The 17,912-nt window shown below is 43.7% G+C and overlaps 1 protein-coding gene across 1 annotated transcript in view; it reads right to left on the bottom strand.

Annotated features, from left to right (window-relative positions):
* Positions 1–17,912, bottom strand: part of LPP (LIM domain containing preferred translocation partner in lipoma) — a 313,431-nt gene that overhangs the window by 20,343 nt on the left and 275,176 nt on the right. The gene's annotated exons all lie outside the window — the stretch shown is intronic.

Here is a 17,912-nt window from a genome sequence, read left to right as displayed (position 1 = left end):
AGATCCCATAAAAGTATCTTTATCTGCCTTGTATGAAAATCTTGATCTCCCTCTCTCCCCACAGAGAATAATGCTAAGTCTGGGGAGAGAACAAAGCAGTGGATGCAAGGAAAGCATCCACAAGGACAGGAGTTCAGGATGACTTAAATGGTTCGTTTATCTCTGGCCCACGATGTTTGAGATAATGACTGTGAAATGCCACCTCTAAGGCCATGATCCTTGCTGCACAGGTTTTACATACGAGCCTGCTCCTAAAGTGCTGGAGCCAAAAAAATTCCCACTTTTCAAGTGGGGTCCATTGAATGAGTCATCTCATTTCAACCCTCACTTACCCTTGCAGTTAATTATAGAAATGCCAAGATAATTTTGTTTCAGATGGTTGTCTGTGAGCCACACCAGCCCTTCTGACACCAACTGGGTAACTTACCATTTCAAAGCAAGCACTTTAAAAGACACAAGGCATGAATGGAGGCTGAAAATCACATAGATGCAAACAGTAAATCTGTGGCAATGATTTGGGTAATTTCACTGGACTTTAGAAAAGCAAACTTCACCTACTATTCTCGCTCAATGAACCTGAAGTTATCAAGTAATATTATCAACCAGCGTTTGCATCTTGGGTGAGGTAGAAATATCTATCATAAAACTATTGATTATAATTTAGATAGACAGAAGTAAGGAGGTGGGGAAAAAAAGGGAAAAATCTAACAGAACAGAAATATAGAAAGCTGCTGAAAGGCAGATCTTGTTGACAAACACAAGAAGGCTAAAGTTCTGCTTCCTCAAGCAACAAAATTCCCAGGGAGAGTAGTGCTTTGACTGACTCCATTGTTACTGCTTCTTTGAGCCAGTATTCTCAGGGGCAAGATCCAGTCCTTAGATGTGCAGCCAAAATGTATTGTAAGGTGTTGCAGTGGGGATACTGCAACAGTAAGGAGATGAATCACCCAGGAACTCAGAAGGTTCTACACTCACACATTTGCTCTTAGACATTATCTCTGGGCTGCATGTCACTGGTAAGCTACAAGCATAGAAATACATGAGCTCCTATTAGAAGATCAGAAGGATTGTTTTTGGAAAGGTCGATATGAAAAGTCCTGAATTTCAACCCGTATGAGAACTGCCTCGTGCATTTGTAAGAAGAGTACAGCCAGACTAGCATTGAATTCAGGCTGCATTTTGCTTTATACCTTGTAATAATGGGCAGGAAAGAATGACTGCTGGCCTTTCTGTCTGGTTGCTGTCACCATCATCATCATTATAATGGTGGCTGGTATGCCAGAAAAAGCAAGGTCAATAATTTTCTCCATGGAGAAATAACCTGGCAGATTTACCACTTCACTTTGCATAAGCAGATCACATCATCTCAACCCGCATCCATGCAGTTCTCTGCGTTTTTCTGCCAAGGAAGGAAGGCAGGATACCTGTGGATACTGATGGAAGATTGTGCCATTCGTAAGGCATTTGCCATGAAACTTTCTGAACACACGCAGGTACAGAGCATTTGCCTCACCAAGTCATTGCTTGCTTCATTTCCAACAGTTGCCAACAACAGAGACCAAAGTATGAGAACAGGGTAAGCAAAACAGCAATTCCTTGGGATTTGCTTCCAGCCTCCACTGATTACTGGTTTAGGGACTTCCTGAGTCAGAGCTTGGCTTCCCCATACTTGGCCTCAACTGGATGCTTTCTCCCATGAACTTTCCCGATTGATTTTTGAATTCTGATAAACACTGGTCCCCCACAACATGACTGGGAATTCCGTGGTGGGGACTGATCTGTTCAGCAGTTCCCCATGTCTGCTACTGTCAGTTCTGTGACCGGAGCAGGCACCTGCAGCAGCACTGAACAGCATGGCCTGGAACTGCTCTCACCCTGCTGGATCATACCTTCTGAAAACACACATCTTCTGCTCCCAAATCTCAGCTCAGTCACAGTTTGACATTCTCACAGCTAAGGAAGACAAGCATTATAAAATAACCAACTCCTGATTAAGCCTTCTATACGACCTGAAAATCAGACCTGAGAAATTTATTCTTTTCATCCTTCCATGTCTGTACCAGTAAGGAAAAACAAAGGCATTAGTTTCAGACTCCAGTTCACTCCCTGCCTGGGAGTGTATTTGCTTAAGCCTCTCTTCTTGCTAGAACCCTGGCTCAGACCCTTCTCTTCAAGGTGTTACCACATGATGCCAAAGGGAAAGCTTCCTTGATTCACCCCCATTTGACATCAGGTTGCTGTAAGGCAGGATTTGGCCTGTGAAGCTACCAGGGTTTTCTTTGATTCTCTAATCAGGTTATCCCACATGCCTAAGTGCTGCCCCAGCAGTTAACAACCTGCACAAAGGTATTTCTGCACGTTATGGGAACAGCATCCCTGCAGGATTGTAAGTTTGGCTTCTTGATTTTGCTCTCTTTCACAGTTAAGCTAACTGTCCTAGCACCTCCTGGAGCTTTTAGACCTCCAAAAAGCCAAACAAAATGAAGAAAAATGCCTAACAGCTCTATTTTCATTCTTTTCTCCCCAGCTGTTGTTGCAAACTTTCTCTGTAATCAACAGGTAAAGATGAATGCATCTGATGAGCTACACTGAGAGCTAAGGCAAGGCACAAAGAAGAAAGATGAGAAACAGCTAGGAAACATCAGACCTAGGGGTTGTGGTCACATTCATGTTATAAGACTATGGACCACAAATCTAGTGTGGGCTGAGGGTAAAGTTTACCATTCTTTTCCCATATTTTTGGCCAAGAGGCAGGGAGTGCCCTTGTGTCTCCAAATCCGACTAATTTTTTGGGGGAGTTCGAAAAGCATAGGGAAGGAACCATCCATTTCTAAATGGAAGGTTGGCACAATGTTAAAGGCTGAGTCTGGGTCCATGTCTCTTGAGGGCAGAACTGCTTATCCATGGCAAAGAAAAAGAATCTCACATGGGGAGAATAATGCACCCCAAATACCAACAAGAAAAATAACCCCAAGCAAATATACACTAAAACACAAAGAACTGAAATGACTAGGACATCATGCATCATCCTGCAAGTTAAAACTAAGACACTTAAACATGTATAGCTCAATCAGTAGCAAAGTGGGAACAAGTTGCTTGGGAACAAGCATCTAGCAAGTGGTGGTGTGAGCTGTTTGACTGCCCTAGAGCAATACTTGTCCCTTCAGAAACCACAGAAAGCCAAAGGGAGTTGCTCTGCAGATGTTAGGTTTAAACATGGGACACAAAGTAAAAACTCTGACTGCTGGGAAAGACTTCTGGGTTGCAAGAGCCATGGAAGACTGGAGCTGGGGAGTGTTTGAGTCCTTTCCCGAAAACTTCACGTCCCAGACAGCAAGGTGGCAGAGGGCTTTGGGGAGCAGAGGTGCAGTGACAGCCTGTGGGCTGCAGCTCATCCCACTGCCCTAATGCTGCAGATTATAGCCTCTCCTAACCAAACTTCAGGGGACAGCAGTAACTCACAATATCATGCCAGCACAAGGACTCTCCCACAATGACCCAGCCATGAGTGCAGAAGAAAAGCCACATAGATTAGTCATTGCTTCTTCTGCATTGGCAATTCATCCCAAGCTCTAATGAACATAAATAATGTCTCCTGCACTCTGAACAGCAGACCGAGGAGAGCTCACGCACAGGGACACGAGCGTGGTACTGCTTATTTTGCTGGGAGAGGGGAGGAAGTTGCTGGAATAAATTACATTGGCGACTCATGCACAGGGACACGAACTCACTTTCTGTGAGCACTGCAGAAGAAACATTTTTCAAAGTGACTGAGCAGAGGAGATGATTTTAAGCTGCACGAATGAAATGTGACTGTTGTGCTAAAAACAGGCACATGGTCAAATACTATAGTTGAACTGTAACTTAGTAAAGTGTGGTAAGTGACTTGCTTTAAATCTTGTGACTCCGTCCTTCATTTCCTCAGACAGTGAGGAGAGCAGAGCAGCAGACATTTTCCCCTTTGTGGGATATTTTTTGAGGCTTGAAAATGTTTCCATACTTAAGCAAAGACAGAACACTTTAATCTCAAGAAGTCTGGTGAATTTATAAACCTCAAATTAGATCAGGTCAATTGAAAAACTGCACTTCAAAATAATTGCAAATGTTTTCATTTAGGTTTTGGGTCTGAAAATATATAGTTGCATTATAAATTAAATATAAAACAGACAGTGGTAAAGGGGTTCAGTGTCAAGATGTAATTTCAACACTTTCAAACACTTTTTTGGCATTATTTCTAGAAAAGGAAAATCCAAGACCTGATTTCCACCCAAGGCTTCCCAGCTGCTATGTCCACAGATGGGTTAAATCTTGGCAAACATAACATTTAAGTCACTAACACCCAGCATGAAATTTCTTCCTGCATGTCTGAGGAGAGAACTTGGGCACTTCTCACTTCACCTGACCAGCTGGACACATTATTAGCAGACACATTATTAACACTCCCCTTCTTGCTGTTCTGAGGGGTACTTTCAGCAAGGGAGAGCACTGCAGAAGCACCTTGGCTGGTGCTCTAACCTTCAGACCATGCTGCCATAGCCACATCAGTGTGTTGGGGCAAGAGATGTGACCCCTGACAGCCCAAAGTGTCAAACCCCCTAATTCAGACACAGTGGGGAGCAGTGAGGCTGTTCTTTAGATGGCATAGCTTGATCTGCTGGGAGATGGAAAGGAAGACACTGGAATAAATTACACTGGCAACCCTGCAACGTTACCAGCATGCTGGTAATGGATCTGAGCTGTGCTCACAGCTACCACTTGCACAGTGCAGACTCAGGCCCTGGAGGTTACTGTATTCAGTGGCTTTCAAATCGTTCTTCCATTCGGCTCAGTTTTTAGTGGCTTTCCCAGCACAGTAGCAATACCACGGCTGGCATGCTTTTCCTCTGCTGGAATTTGCTTTTCTTGTCAGGAAAACTCAATTCAGCTTTGTAGTTTTGGACTCAGAGCAGCTGGAGGTGAATCTGGCAGAAAGTCCTCTCGGCCTACAGGATGAAGGAGTCCCTTCCCCTCACCCTGTAACTATTAGAGAAAGGCTAGATGTATATTCATGGCTTCTGTGAGTAGCAAAGATAAGAGTGGCATGCAACTGAGTCCATAAATGTGCAATAACAGAAAGGCCACGATGAAAATGGAACAATGCTTGGGAAATGCTTCTCAAATGATATGCAGATGTCAAAATATGCTCTACAGTGAGAGAAGGAAGGAGCTCCAGTTTTCTTATCAAGTGAAGGCTGAGGGATGGCTTTGCCATTGTCTGAGCACACCAAAGGGTGGAGAGGAAACACAGAGAAGGCTGCTGGGTCTGGCAGGCACACAAGCTGGCCATACTGCCTGCAGAAAGAATTATATTTTTAATGCTGTAATTAATGTTTGGAGCAGCACAGGCAGGGACTGGGTGATTTCTCTGATGCACAGTGGCAGTTTAGACAAGGCCTGCATCCCTTTCTAGCACCACTGAGCTGAGAGTGATGAAGGAATATCAGGGTTAAACAATCTGCTCTGCATTATGCTCAGTGTCCAACCACAGCCACATTGATTCCTTCCAGCTAAAAATCCACAAGAAGCCCCGTGTTGGAAATTACTTAACTACTTTCTGGCACTTAAAGCTACTCATCTTCTGTCCATTCCTTGCTCTGACAACAGACATCTTTGTCCCTTTAAAACAGCAGTGCCTATGAATGTAAGAAATGACGGAATTGTCCTCTAAACTGGTAGGCTGGAAGATGAAATGCCTGGACTTCTGGCTTTTAAACCAAGTAGCTGCCATAGGCAAAGCATTCCCATGCTCTGGGCCTCAGTTGGCCTATAAATAAAATGGCTGTACAATTACATATTCCAGTGAGAAACTGGATATTGTTAGGTTTGATAAATACTTGTGAAGTAGTCTGGGTGCCTAAGTGGTTACTAAATGGAAACAATGTATTATTAACAGAAAAAATTAAATTACTTTTATATGTAGTGACTTGCACACATGTCAAAAGTCAATTTCAGGTGGTACAGTACCAGAGAACAGAACCTGAGCTGTTACTCAGAATACTCCAATGTGGCTACAGCCATTTGCAAGAGTAAAGTAGTTTAATACCAGGGAAATGCTTCTAACTTACAGTTGACTTTAAAATAGCACAGAGAAGAAAAAAGTCTATGCATATGAAATTTTTTCAGCAACAATAATTATAGCAGCATGGAATACTACAATAAGGCAAACAGCTGAAAGCATCCTTAGCAATTGCTATGTAAAAGGGCATTGTTAAATATCTTTGTAATCAGCTCCGGTTCCTTCAGTAATTTTCTAGTGAAGCTGCATTTCCAAACCTCCTCCCATCTTGTCTATTGCCACCAGGGAAGGGGAGCTGCATGCTCCCCAGAGAATTGAAGCAGCACATTGTTCATGTTGGTGAGCAGAGCTCACTCTTGCTGTTAGCACTGCCACCACGCCACACCCCAGGTATGACCACCGGGTACAACCATGTGAAATCAGTCACTCCACACCAGGACTGCAGCTGGCCCAGAAAACATACAACCAAGAAGCTGGGGCAGGCTTTTGGAGCACAGGAGATGAGCCTGACTTGGCAGGGAGGGATGATCTGATAAGACAGTTTCCATCTCTGAATCCTTCAGTCCAAGGAGATCCTAAGTGCCTGACCAGACCTTCATTCCAAGACATTGCATAATACAACGCCTGGCGCAAGATGCTGATTTTCAAAGATTTCTAATTTGAAGGAAGTCCCTCAAAATCCCTCCCAGAATGTCAGAGGTAAACAGTTTGTTCAAGGCTTCTGCAGCTGAGGCGAACTGGCACAGAGCTACCGTGGAAATCCCTGGGCTGCGTCGCACAGCAGCAGCCATGCCTCAGCAGATTAGTATTGCTTCACACCACTGCGGCCTCTACCTAGGGAGAAATTAGCCCATGGCTTTGCCCAACACAGAAAGATGTGTTTGAGGATTTGTTAGGACTCCTTTTCCACTGAAGTAAACCTTGGTATCTTTAAAAACTGTGATATTCTATTAGCTTTGCTCCTGAGGGATGGGGGGAATACACTGCTGGTTTTGATAGCTTGTGCTTTTATCTATTATTAACACCCACACATCAGGTGAGAGCACCTACAGACCAGACATAACTCAGGGCTCTGCGGAACAAAGTGCTCTGAGGGATAAAGCAAAGCTGTTAGTTATTCCCAAGCACCTCCAGTCTTTGTGTTATTGATGTACCTCTGCTTGCCTTGCGTGTTCTCACCACCAAATTCCTCAAAACATGATGTGCCTGACCTTGCATGCCACCCTGAGAGTTTTGCCTAAATAAAGGTTCTGTCCTGTTGTGATTACTTTCTGCACAGGCAGCAGAATTACATGCAGCTGTGAGATGTGGCAAACAGAGAGCAGATACACTCTCCTCCTTGTTTAGATACAATTGTGGACAACACAGAGATTTCAAGCTTAATTAGCAACACCAAGGAAGCTGTTAGAGAGGCATTTCAAACCGCTTGCAGTTTAAGCTGATTAGAACTTCGTGAAAACAAAACAAAACTGTGTAGCAAATTGTTAGGCTAAAATTCAAGTCAAACTGAACCGCATCAAAGGAAATAAAGAAGTGACTATTGGCAAGAAGTGGGTTTTTTTCCTTTTCTTTTGGTGGGGAATTTAATTTCATAGCCTTTAATAAACCCAACGTTCCAATCCAAGCTTGCCACTCTGGCAAGAAGCTTAACCAAAATAACATTGGAACTCAGAGCTGGCAGACCTAGGAGACTATAAATTGGTCAAATCCAGGCACAATACAAGAAAAAAATTGAAAATTCCATTCAATTTTCCTGTTTTAGAATTTTGATGTAACTGACCATTGACATGGAAATGTTATCTTGACCTTAACTGCTAAAGCTGACTTGCAGAGGAAAAAATGACTGAGACTCTGACATCTCAGTGGTTATTTATAGTTCCCCTCACTCTCCTCTTTCTTGGTATTTTTACATTTGAAATGAGTTCTTGCCTGCCATGTGTTTCCTGAAGGACTGTTCGAGCAATGCAAGAACTTGTGACATAAAAGCCATCAAGAAAATGGAACTTCGTTGATTAAAATGGAAAACAAATTTTAGTTGGAAACTCTCATCAGTAAATTAGCATCCAGCAAAGCTAGGCTTGCTTTGGTTACAGATTGAACACTACCAGCCTTTTAACTACAACCTGTTTAAAACTGGCTTTTTCTGCTTCCTGTGCTCTCCAAGAGAGACTTCCTGGAGAAACTAAAAAAAAGGGGAAAGACAGGGCTACTGCTAGAGAGTCTGCGTTCTTCTAGAGTTTGTAAGAAAAAGAGAATGCTTCCTCTTCACTCCTTGAGAATAAAAACCCCTCATCTCTCTAAGCCACAAGGAAAGGCACACAATCTATTTTCCTCTGTTTATTTCAAGTTACAGATAAGGGCATCTCTAAGTCACTTCTAATAGCTACTAAACAAATTAAATATTTCAGCTGGATATCGGTTTAACAGCTCCCCCTTCTTCTTTAATCGCTCAAACAAAGAGAATGTAAAGCAACTCCTGGATATCTCATATAAATCACAAGAGAAATTAATTTCTTCTAGTGGCAGAGGCAGAGCACTGGAAACTAAGGGTGCTTGGCTTCTGTCCTTGGTTCACCAGTGACTCAGAGAATAATTTCATTATTTTCCTCCTCTGCTCTTCATATTATCTATGGAGTGGGTTTAGTCAGCTATTAGGAGGTCTATGATGCTCTGACAGAAGTCACATCTCTATTGCAAACACCAAAGTTGGCACCTGGAGCTACCAAGAAATAAACACCTCCCCAGACTGAAACAAAATGAAAACCCAAGCAAGAAGGTAATGAGATTTTGCACAGAATTTCATGGAGCTTTCACTGAAACACCTTTTGAGTGCAAGATAACGTTTTTTTCAGTGTATACGTGCAAGTTGTGAAATACAGGTCATTGCAGCAGTTCAGCATAAAAAAAGCTGCTTTTAATAGATAACGTAATCCAGCATAAAGCTTGGAAAAAAACTTCCCCAAAACTCTCACAGCACTTGGATGCTACTGCTACCCGAACTGACAGTGAGAATACGATTTGCCCAAATCCATGATATTTTTCCTAAAGAGTTGCCAAATGCATTTATGTCCCTGATGTGAGGAAAATGTCTTGGAGCCTTTGGGGCAATGGGAGACTTATCCGTGCCTGAAATATGAGGGCTGAAAACATTGTGGGTGCTCTGAGGTCTTTCCAAAGGGAGAGGAAGAAAGAGTTTCTTCTTTCTTGAAGAAAGCCTCCTGAGTGAAATGTCTATTTTTGAAGACTCTGAAAGAATACAGGAAACCCACAGACGATCAGCATCGGCCACTGTCAAGAATAACAGAAAACAAAATTTAGTGAGTCAATGTAAGGGAAGAACTGTACTATACTCTTTCACCTCTACATCAAGACTAGAAATTTCATTTTTGAGGGGGGCCATGATTTCTTCAGAGGTTTCAACTGAATTATTCCCTGGAGCGACACCCATTCTTCTATCTAGAATAAGACTCTAACTGGAAATAAATCCAGGCTGCTGACTAAGTCCAGGGTCAAATATGTCACCTGCCAGGTACTGGGATTATTTTTAGATGCAATGACATCCCTATTCTTTTCATTCAGATGACCTGGATGTTTGATTCGGTTCCTGGTCTGGGAAAGCAAGTTTGAGCCACCTGCTGAGATAAGAGTGACAAAGAAGGAAGGCATTCAAAACCAGAAAATTGAGACAGCTATGTAAGAAGAACCCAGACAAGGTATGGCACAGAAATGAGAACTTCCCAAAGAGGTCAAGTGAGATGTGAGAAAAGCAAAAGCTGGAGACTGAGGTTCGACCCTGGGAACTTGTCCATCACCTTCCTTCCTCCACTGTGAGATAACCTCATCCACAAAGACAGAGATAGAGAAGATGATTTACATCAGTCCCTCTGCACCTCTTGCCCACCCCTGAGGGTACTTCCGCTGGAACTCAGCTTGCTGTACAGTTGGGAGAGAAAGGATGGCACATTATTCCTTCTAACCTTACCAAGAGATACCCATACTATAGATCAGATCATTCCTGGAATAAGTGAAAAGTAAACAAGGAGCTTTGGGCTACTCCACTGTTCAAGACACTGCTGTGGGAAGTTGGGCAGAAGAGTCCTTGCAACACAATTGTCTGCTCAGTTGATCCAACCTCTTGGCACTGTTCCTTTGCTCTCAATCTAGAAAAATTAAGGCTCCCTGGAAAAAAAAAAAGTTTTTCCTATTTTGTACAGACAACATGGAGGCTTGGATACAGAGATCTTAGATGGCTAAACCATTGGAATGCAAATAAGCTCAAGAGTTGCATCAAGAGCAGACAGGCATATCTGAGTAGGTGGTAATTCTCTGGTGTCTGCAGGGTTAGTCAAGGATGTTCAGAGCAGGAAATATGCACTCTAAAGTAATTTCTTTCCCTTTCATTACCATGAGAAATTTTGGATTAATTTGGAATATGAAGGACACTGGTCTGAGCTGTCAGAAAGGTTTATGTCAGAGCAGAGCAGACCAAAAATCAAGCTGACAGTTGGCATTTCTTTACCAGGTCTTTTACATCACTTGAGCAGGCTGCCCTGGATGTTATTTCAAGTTGAAAAGCACAGCAACTGAACACTGTGCTAGTCAATTGTCAGTCCCTAGTATTTACTAACCAGATTACCTCCGAGTTTGTGAAAGCCCACCAAAGGCCTTCAGCCAAGGATCACATTTAAAAAAAGAAACAGCAGTTGAGGGGAAAAAAACCAGCAAAACCCAAAGCGAATGGAGCTGCTGAAAAGAAGAGATTCACTTGGGAACACACATCAGCACCACAACCTGCAGTGTCTTATACCAGCACTTAAGAATCAACAAGCGAAGCAGAGCAGCAATGGCAGGAGAAACCAACTTGTCCAACCTCACTGTTTTCCTAGTGACACAGTTACATAAGAAATATGCATTTATATAAACACATGGAATGTATAATAGATGTTATATAACATGTCCATTCTCCCATCGATAGCATCCTCTCAGTGTATGGACTCTCAGGCTGAAATCACTGTGATTATGGAATATAGAGGAAAAACAACATTATTGTAGGATCATTCTGATTTGTAACTGTTCCATTCCATTATGGGGATTTTCTTTCCATAACAGTGGAAAAGACCATGGTCCAGTGCTTCTCACAGTACTTTAAAAGGTCTGAGATCACCTGCATCGATGGTTGTTTCCCAACGTAATTGCTGAATTGCTCATTTCCATCCTAATACAACTTCCAACTTTCCTTTCTGAGGACCAGAAAGAAGTTGCCATTTCCCCAGCAAGAACATCTCAACACCCAAAGTAATCTGACCCTCATGTTTTGCCAAGCAGCACATGCAAAGTAAAACCGGACAACATCTTTCCATACACAGCTTCTGATTTAATGGACCTATGAGGAACAGCAGAGGGAAGGGCCACTCTTCATCAGGCTGTAACTATGGACCAGAGCCAGGTGAAAATGGACAAGACAGCCTGGTATTAGCACGTGGCTCGTGTACCTGAGTGATGCAGCTAATGCAGGCCACAAGGACAAGTGCTGATGTCTCCTAATGGAAGGATCACATTTGGTTGCTGCACTGGTGGTGCAAAGTGGTCACTCCCCACATGCACTGCCTCACCAGCTTCCAAAGAGACGAGGAACAAGGACAGAGGGACAGGGAGTGGCAGTGAAGAGTGGGGAACAAAGAAGTTATCTAGGGCTTTCTGAATCATCCTCTTTCTCAAAGTTTGCTGCTGGGGCAGCATAGTCCAGCTCTGCCCCACCTGCAAGTTTTCCTATGGAAAAGTTACTGTTGGCTCCTTCACATGCAGCATGAGTCCAGCAAGCACTGTCCTGCCAGTTCTGCAAGGGCAGCTAAGGAGTCTTGCTGGAAATCTGGCCCTGGAGAGAAACAGCAGTGGAAAGCAGCCATTTCAGAAGCACATTATTAAGCCATCAGACCAGTAGCTACAGGATCCCCATGGAAAAGTTGATCCAGGCACTTTGTATAATTACTTGAGCCCTCCCAGTCATTTATTCCCCTTTGTGGTTGGCAGGAAAAGTCAATATCTTCTGGAGCTGCAAAGTCATTGGGCTTTTTAAGAAGCCAGGTTTGTAGGTGAAGACATTTCCCTTTGCAAAACCTTTGCTGGAGCACATACTGCTCAGCAGCAATCCAGGCTAATGCAGCGAGTTCAAATGAGCATGGCACGCAGGCAAATCTAAACTTTCCATTTGCTTTACCTACATATGTTTTAACACTCACATTTTTAGATGAGGAGGCATAAAAATAGCTTAATTGTACATATTGCCTCCAGTACTGATGGACTCCACCTGTGGGAAGGAACTGGAGTTTAAGTTTTATTAAAGTTTCACATGTTTCCAGGAGGTTGCTAATTATCCTGCATGTTTTATACAGTATTTCTGGCTCCAGGGTCTTTCTGCACTTTTCTGAAAGAAACCCAACGCAAAAATATTTGAGCTGAGATCTGGAATGTGTGACTGAAAATGAGGCACTTGCTCCAGGGTTCATCTAACCCCACATATCCTAGTTCTTACCAGGCTTTGGAAAGTGCTTTGAGATCTGCTGGTAAGTAAATACTACCTGGATACCAAAGGCTTGTCTTTGCCATTTAGTTCTCCTGCTTCCATGCACTTTAAACTTCACTGTTTCCCTGTCATTCCTGTGACTACAGCTGGCTGTAGAATTGATCTGTTCAGGGCCTAATGTAAGAATTAATTCACTTTGGGTACAATCCTCCTTTTAATGACCAAACACTTAACAGTCACACACTACAAAGTGTCCTCAGGGGTAGGGTGTTCTATATTTTAGGGTGGTTAATTCAAACCACCTTTTCTTAAAGACACTTCAAGCCAGCAGCTTGAGTTGGGGTATGTTCAGCATCCTGGAAGAAAACAAAGCAGCCCATAGTCTCTGACAGAGAAGACAAACCACGAGATGGCTGGAAAGAAGGCCAATTTTTGAAAACAGCAGCTTTTACCTCTTCTGACCTAGATAGCTGACCACCCCAAGCACAACCTCCAAGTCCTTTTCTTGTGCTCTTGAACAAAGGCAGACAAATCTCCAGTGGCCATAAATCATTGTTCTTCAGTGGTATCAGCTGGAGTTACTGACATCTGGACCTGCTGTGGCAATGGTCTAACAGGAGGAATGTATTAGCTAGCGCCACGTACAGAACACAAGGATCTTGTCAGTATGCTATGTGCACGCTTCCCACCGTGCCTGGGCTCTCTGCTCTCTTTAGGGAACGTGACAAAAAGAAAACCAAACAAGACACCACTCCTTCTACCCCAAATCTGCAGTTTGTGAGGTCCTTGGTGCTATACCAACATTGTTTCTGTGCAGAATCCCTGGCAACCGATCCACGTAGGATTTTTAGCGCTTCACAGGTTTTCCTAAATCACGACTTCCACGGCAGTGCCCAGGCATAGCGTGAACACATCAAGAGACTGAGTAAGGCTCCCTTATCTGGCTGTACAGAAAGCTCTGATCCTTCCTAAGGAAGGCACTTTGCCAGATGAACCTCCACCTGGAGATAAAGCTGGTGTGCCAGAAGATGGTTTTGTTCCTGAACAAATAGATGGCCTCACAGTTGGGTGTGTTAAACCAATTTTGTTCAGATGAGTCCTGGATGTTCATCAGTCCATGCCTCTCCATTCCACTGCTCTGACATCTTACTAATCCTTACTTATCTTACTTACTGATTTTATCAGCAGGTTTTTTTTCTTTGTTATTAATAACAGACTACAGATAAGCATCAAGTACTATCAGACATAACAGCTCTGCAGTACCACACTGGGAATCTGTTTCAGCCATGCTCATTCACATGGTTTCTCTTGTAGAGACAGTTGCACTGGTCCCAAAGACGTGGTTGGGGACAGATGGTTTATCCCCGGTTACCATCCCAGGGAGCCTTAAGCAGAAGCCATTAATAAGCTGTGTGATTTAATGACATTTCAGGGTTTGTATAATGTGTGGAAGTTACTCCACACATTTATTATGAAATAAAAACTTCCATGTACAAAACGTTTTCCAGAAAGACTTAAGAATTGCTTCAACAGGAGGAAAAATTAGTTTACCTTACTACAGTATAAATTGCTAATTACTCCACCAAACCCCTGGAAAGCAACAAGCTCACTCTGGCTGTTATTGTGTAGATGATATGAAATGTCTAAATGACATTTTCAAAGCTAGTGGTCAAGTCTATGTCTGCAGCAAGTAAAGGGCTCAGAATCACCATGCAGAGAAGATCCTAGGGCTAAAAGCATGGAGAGAGCTTGAAGACTGAGTATTCCCCAAAAGACAAAACTGCAGTGTAAAACAAAGTGCAGTCCTAATGTTAGATCTTTCACAAATAGAACCAGGAGAAAAAGATGTGGAAGTTCCCTTGGGAAGAAAGTGGGAAGCATCTGCAACAGCTGATACAGAGCGAGGGGAACCTCTGAAACTAATCTGAGGTAGTTTTATGCATCTGTAAATCCATTTCTGTAAGCTTCAACTTTATAAATCTTCTAAATTATTCAGTGTCTATTGGATGTTACAGTTGCTTGCTGTAATCTTAAAACAGTTTGAATGAATGTTGATGATACTACATTACATTAAGGTACGTGGAGTATCAGGAGCCCCTAATGATGCCCTCTGTCAGTAATACACTGCTGCAGAGAAGAGAACACGTTCTCCCTTAGCTGTCCTTGGTAGCCTAGGAGATGGTAAGGTGCAGAAGAGAAATCCAGCTAGGAGAAGCTCCCAGCATGCCAAAACCATGGCCATCCAGTCAGCTAAGCCCTCTGAAGTCACTCCGTGCAAGTCTCAATGAACAAACAATTAACATCAACTCATTTCTCAGGAATGGATAACTAAGGCCCAGTGAAGTAACTCAAGCAGAGCAAAAAATAGACATAAGGCAATGAAGAATGCAGAAGATAAGCCAGGGCTGTGAGATACGGACCCAGAACAGTGTTCAAATAGCTCAGCCTCTGGTACATTAAGTTAATCAGATTTCTTCTTTCCTTCCTCCTGCTTTAGGGTACCCTCAACTGTTTTGGCATGTTTGAGGCCAGCAAGATGACCTGTTGGATTCTGGATCTAGGAGCTAAGGAAGCACCAAGGGGAAGGACTGCCAGGCACCTGGAAGGACATAATGATACTCTAGGCAAGAGGAGGAAAAAGGCATTTCCCAGCTGGCTCCCAGAACCCTAACATTAGAGTACAAGAGGTAACTCAAGTGCCAGGAAAACATCTCAGGGAAACGTGGACAGAAAACTCAGTGTTGAATGCAGCTCTAGCAGCCTGGCCATGCCACCCCAAATACCTGGTGTCACAAAGGGGCACAGGGTAGCTCCCCTGCCCATCCATACCCTACATGGGGTAAAAGCAGCACCACAGGGCCATTTTTCACACTAGGACCTCCTCTCTATGAGGCAGACCAGGAATTCCTTCTTTTGGCAGACTTGTGACAGACTCTTTACATCTTCCTCTTCCTTTGCTACAGGCGCTGCTATTTGGCACACGCAGCTGACACATCACCTACACATGCTCCTGAGCTTTGTAAATCCCATCTAGTAGCATGTTAGCTCAGACATGCAAGATGAACTCAATTCAGAATGGAAGAGAGTGACCACAGTAGAACCCCATTTTTAAAATCTCTGGCAAGGATTTCAGAGGGTAGGGTAATCTCTACCCTATGTTTTTAAATGCCAGGATATTTTCCAAAATTACTTGTGCTTTAGGTCCCATTCACTTCCTAAAAAAAGATATTTTTTTCCACCAAAACCTGCTGAAAAAGAAATCTATTGCAGAAAGGGGCAGCTGCACCTTGCAGATATGCACAGCTGAAGATCCTTTATGTAAGACTCCCCCTGACTGTGTGGAGAGCTGTTAAGATGTCAGATCATGGTTTGTTGCTCTCAGGGAGGCTGCTGCAGCACTCAGTCAGAACAAGTTTACGTCTTGGAGGAAATTAATTTGTCTGAATAATGTCATCCTGGTTAAACAAAATGTTAGGGAAAATATTGCAGCGTTCTGGTGCACCTCCCTGAACTGATGCCTATATATGGGGATTAGCCAGCGTGAAAGGGATCCTGCTGAGTCAAACTGGATTATAGCAGTATTATTTTATAGAGACAGTAGAAGAGAGGAGGGAGGAAGGAGCTAGGGAAACCTTGCAAAATCATCAGCTGTTTGACATGTTAAAGCAAACAGCACAGATGTGAAAATGCTGCCTGCTTACACAAGTGCATCAGAGCTGGGTCAGCTGACAGCAGTAACCCAAAAAAAAGTTTTTACCCCTTTTAGCCCTCCAAGCAACCCAGCTCCCAGAAAGCAAGGTGGACTTCTGTGCTTTCTTAGGCATCAGAAGATGTGTTTGTGTTCCCATGGTGGCACCCTGGCGGTGGTGGTGATGTTCCTTACATGGGGAATTGCCAGGCTTCCAGGCCTTCCCAATTGCCCAAACAGCAGGCAAGGGGGAAAATGAGCTTGCAAACTCAGCTCTCAGAGCCCTTGGGGGGCTGGTGAAGATGGCAGGGAAGGGAAAACACGCAGGTTTTCAATGAAGTCCCTGAGGTGCCTCAATTTATCATCACCAGGCACTCACACAATCATTTATGTGGCGACTGTTCAATGCTGGCTGGCGACTCAGGGCTGGTGGCAATTCACAAATGGGACGTGTCCTTGTACATCTCGCTTGCAGAGCTGGATCTGCAGTGTGTTCTTAGAACATGCCTGGAGGGCTGATGTCCTCTCTCTCTCTCTCCAGCAAACAGCTTGACCTTACAGTAATGGCATCAATTCCTCTCTGCCTGTCTTGCTCTGGCCCAACAAATATTTATCTGTGCAAATAAGAGATGCCCTAAACCAACCCCCTGCACCCTGCAGTGCAGGGATAGAAGACTGGGTGAATACCCTACAGGTGCAGTCAGCGAACAGTGCGAAGGACCCAAGGGTGGGTGAAGAAGACCCCTCCTGAGTTAGGTCATTAAAAGACAGACCCTATTTAAGCACATAAAAGCAACAAAACTCAGGCAGAGGAAGAGGTGGCACATTTTAGGTGAGAAAGAGTTGCCACAGTATGAGGCAAGGCTTGTGGCTCTCTTTGTAGTGTGTCTACTCAGCAGTGCTGGTCTTGGTGGATCAAAACCCCTGTGCCTGCTCCCCCTGGGAAGTGTCAGTCTAACTGAGCGTGATGGATTTTGCTAAAAGTTGTGCTTTGCAACACTGAGCTGAAGACCGCTGTGGTAGCAGTGGAAAAACACTCCTCCATCCTCCACTGCCCAATGCCAGAATATCCAATGCAATGCTATGCTAGTCAGAGCTTACAAACACATGGTTTGAAGGAAAAATTCAAATGGATTTGAGTCATGGGAAAATAAAAAAATTCTCAAAAAACCAAATAGAACATATCAGTCATGTTGTAACTTAGAAAGCCAAAATTTCCTCCCAAAGACAGCAGTGAAACAGTTTTCAAGATTCCAGGACGCATCTCTGTCTGGAGCTAATAAAGACATGTTTTTTAATCCAAGTTTCAAGCCCAGTAAAATCCATTTCTGACAATAAGAACCCAGCCAGCCAAAGAAATCACGCCACACCTTCCCAACCCACCTTTTGCTCACACTGTAGCCCATCCAGCTCATCCCTCCAGCACTGCCATGCTCATCGTGGTGCCCACTGCACACCTCCCATGGACTAAGACCCTTTTCCACCTCCTTTTTGCAGTCATCTTTATTAGCCCTGTGTTTTTCCAAGTGGGAAGGTGGAGCAGGCTGGGAAGACAAGTGCAGTCCTGACCCCCATCATCCCAAGGAACACTTCCATCCCTCCCCTGACCCTCTCTGGCACATCCCAGGGTATTTTCTGCATGCTGG

This window comes from Corvus brachyrhynchos, unplaced genomic scaffold, assembly GCF_000691975.1.
Source record: "Corvus brachyrhynchos isolate BGI_N302 unplaced genomic scaffold, ASM69197v1 scaffold162, whole genome shotgun sequence".
Taxonomy (NCBI): domain Eukaryota; kingdom Metazoa; phylum Chordata; class Aves; order Passeriformes; family Corvidae; genus Corvus; species Corvus brachyrhynchos.
The sequence above is the reverse complement of the archived record's forward strand: the minus strand, read 5'-3'. Positions and strand labels throughout refer to the sequence as shown.